The sequence below is a fragment of the Mesoplodon bidens genome (genome assembly GCF_964165515.1).
Source record: "Mesoplodon bidens genome assembly, chromosome: 4".
NCBI classification, from domain to species: Eukaryota; Metazoa; Chordata; class Mammalia; order Artiodactyla; family Ziphiidae; genus Mesoplodon; species Mesoplodon bidens.
In genome coordinates, this window is record NC_138160.1 from 70,901,462 (window position 1) to 70,905,455 (window position 3,994).

Sequence of the window (3,994 nt, forward strand, 5' to 3'; positions counted from 1 at the left end):
TGGATTGAGCTCACACCCCTTGCCCACAGTGATTACCTACTTGATGACATACCCTTTATTGGCTTCCTTCCCTTCCCTGTCTCACTTCCCTCTGCAGTGGAGTTTCTTGGGATGATCTCTCAAATAATTTATAATCCAATTCTAGTCTTGGGGTCTGATTCTGGGGGAACCCAACCTCACAATAGGTATTGCTATCCACACAGGTAACAGATGAGGAAACTGAGACTCAGAGAGGTTAAGCAACTTGACCAGAGTTATAGAGCTAGCAGTGGCAGAGGAGGGATTTAAATACAATCTCTCTGTCCAAGCAACTCAGGTTTGGAGCTGATTTACTATCTATGTTATCATACTGTAACGCTCTGTGAACACTCAACAAAGAATCTGTCAAGTGACTATAAAAACCATAAAGATTTCAAGTCAGTTTAGCTTTTATGTCCAATGCATAACCACTTTTGCTTCTATCCTATTATTTAGCTGAAAATACATGTTAAAAAAAAAAGGACAAAATATATTTGAATCAAGCAATAAATAGTCCTAGAAAGTCACTCCCTCTGGTCAGCATTGCTCCAGTGATAATACTCATGACTGGGAAATGGGTTCTCATCCCAGCCACACCATGATTAACACTGAATAAGCTTCTTAGCCATTTGTGCTAAATAGCCTTAGTTAGGTCATAGAATAGGATAACTGAAATACAAAATGACTCCAGTATAACAAACAACATGCCTATATTTACCAGAAATAAATTCTTCATCACAGGGGTTCTCAAACCCTGGTGTAAGTAGTGCCAAGCCCCTACCCTTTGGCATTCACCTGTTCTACGCAGGCAGTGGTCTCTCACTGCAAACACCAGTTCCTTTCTACCTGTGGGCTTTCTCTAGCCAGGGGAGATGCTCAGGCTGCACACAGGGCAGTCTGGAGGTGTTGGAAAGGAGATGCTTTCAGAAGCAGCCCTCAAGCAATGACAAACAGGAGCTCAAGAATAAAAACCAGTTTCAGAGTCCTTCAGGTGTGTCAGCTCTCAGAGTTGTGTGCTATCTCCCAGAGCTCCCCGGTAGGATCAAGCCCCAGCTGCTCTCAGCAGTGACCAGATCCTTAACACATCTTGTATTAACTTCCTTCCCTTCCCTACTCTCCTACTGAAATTTCCCAGGATCACCTCCCAAATAAACAACGTAACACTCAAGTCTTAGTTTCAGAGTCTGCTTCTGGGGAAACCCAAACTAGGATACCTGGTCTGCAAACCAATGCCAATTTTTAGAAGTACATGGAAAAATGAAAAAGGACATAATATACCATGCACATTTCATGAAGCTAAATTTATGTAATTCAAAAGACTTTGCTTATTTTCTGAAATTATTTCCTTCCCTTTTCTTTTTGTTTTTTCCCTCTCTCCCTTCCTTTCTCTCTCCCTGTCCCCTATTCCCCGACCCCGCTTTTCACTATTTCTGCTAGAAATGTCTTTTCCTTTTATGAAATAGAGTTGTGGGAAATGATAGTTAATAATAACAAAATACTCCTCACTTCACAAAAGTCATAATTCAGTAGTCTCTCAATTATGTTGAAGCTTTAGTAGTCTGTAAAATCCAGAAATCTGGAAGTTACTGCTATACTGCATGTTATATTTCATTGTTATTTTCACAATCAAAGAATGAAGAGAAAGTTAAAATATTAAAAAGTTGTGTTAAGATAACAAGTGAAATTGAGTTCTTCAAAAATGTGAATTAAGAAATAATTATAGTTAGAAATATCTTAGAAAGGTAGTTTTAGTTAGGTAAAGTTACATTACTCACAATTTCTTCTGATGTACTTAAAACTCACCTTGTTTTATCTATAATTATCTCAAGGCTCTATTTAACCCTTTCATTGTATAGTTACTTTAAAGCCTATTAAAAAGGTTTGTGTATTTGATATACTAACTAAATTCAGAGATGAATGGGTTACTGGGAGATTCTCAGGTAGACCCAAGAATGCCACCTGAATTGAGACTTTGCAAGATTCCTAAGGTGAAGAGGCCAAAGGTTAGTTGGATTCCATGACTGTGTTTCAGGTGGTATTTAAATTGTTACAGACAGAGGCAAAGAATGGGAGTGTAATCATGAGGAGAATGTGAACTGGAGTCCTATACCACCTTGAGTCCCCCATTTCCCTTGCCCTGAAACCATTCCACTTCCTTTTCTCTCTTACTTCTAGCATGAAGCACTATCATGTAAAGGAACCAGGTGCAGAAAGGAAAAATAGAACTATTCCTGGTTAGAGGAAATTAGTAGGCAAAGAAAAACAGACTAAAATTGATGAAGGGGAAAAATTTCTGATATAGAATAATGAAAAATCAGCAAAATAAGGACCAAAGGCTAAAAATAAACTAAATAATAAAAAATAAAGATATTTTTCTACTCTTCTTTCAAGAGAAGGGATATTTAGATCTAATTGATCTAAGTTCCTTTAACCATACATATGTAAGTTTAAATGTTTTAAGAGGGCTCCCAATAATTTTCTTTGAAGTTTATTTTACTGCCTCAGAGATCATACTATTCTTTAATTTCTCCATGGTGTTTATAATTTTCATCAAGCTTAGTTATTATACCACATACTGTAATCTCTGCAGAGCTATTTACTTTTTCATCAAAATCATTTCCATTAACCTGTATCTCCTCAATGTTATTTGCTCAAAACATCTCCCTAAGAAGGAAATTTGTGCTCTTGAAAATTTTAAGATGAGGTCAACAAATGCAGTAAGGATATTAGGGGTTAGGAGTAAAGGCTTCTTTTCAAAATTCGGAGGTCAATGAAACCTTTTGACACTCTTTAGAGAAACTTGGAAGCCTATTTGTTTAGCTGAGTATGCACTAGGGCATGAAACACAATAACACTCTTTATCACTTCTTGCTTAGTTTTCCCTTCAGGAACTACTCAGATATTTGATCTAAATTCCTTGAGTTTCCCTAAAATTGTATTACTGAGTCAGAATATCTTTTCACATATTGAGTTATCAAAACTGCAAAATGTTTTGGAATGTATTACATTCATATTTGAGTGGCCAATAAAATCAGAATGAGCCAAATTCATTTTTTAAAAAATTGTGGGGCTTCCCTGGTGGCGCAGTGGTTGAGAGTCCGCCTGCTGATGCAGGGGACAAGGGTTCGTGCCCCAGTCTGGGAAGATCCCACATGCCGCGGAATGGCTGGGCCCGTGAGCCATGGCTGCTGAGCCTGCACGTCCGGAGCCTGTGCTCCGCAATGGGAGAGGCCACAACAGTGAGAGGCCCGCGTACCGCAAAAAATAATACTAAATAAATAAATAAATAAATAAATAAATAAATAAATAATTGTGTTCAGATTCTTCACCCATGTCTTTGCCCAGCATTTCTGATTGTTTATGCTTCATTAAATACTATGTTTAATTCCATATCTGGAATAACTTTTCTCAAATCACAGATATCAAAAATTGTTTTACTAAAAGTAAAAGCTACTTTGAATTTTCCTCTTTTCTTTTGTATACTGTTTTTCAGTGCCTCCCTGTTTAATATTATCTGTGAATTTAATTAACAGACTGTTTACTTCCCTTTGTTAAGTAATGTTACATAACACCACACCTAACACCAGTCCCTGCAGAAACCCTGTAATGCCCTTCTCCAAATAAATATTTCATAGGTTTTTGGGTTTTTTTAGTTTTCTTCAGTTTTTGACTCATGAAACTTCAAGGAGTGTATCTATGTCAGGAAATTCAGGGGCTTGAAAGAAAAGGAAAGGAAAACACAGAAGAAACTGAGAGAAATTAGCAGAAAAACAAAAACAAAAACATGAGACTGTAAATGAGAGATGGGCAGGTCAAGGTGAATAGAGAAAGAAAAAAGGCAATAGACAAAAATAAAGGAGGTAAAACATTTAGCCCTTTTGGAAAAAATTAAAAGTCAGTGAAGATAGAAGACTGATTTGAGATTAGGGGAATACACAAAGAATAGTAAAGATCAAGGCCTAGATCCATCCAATAA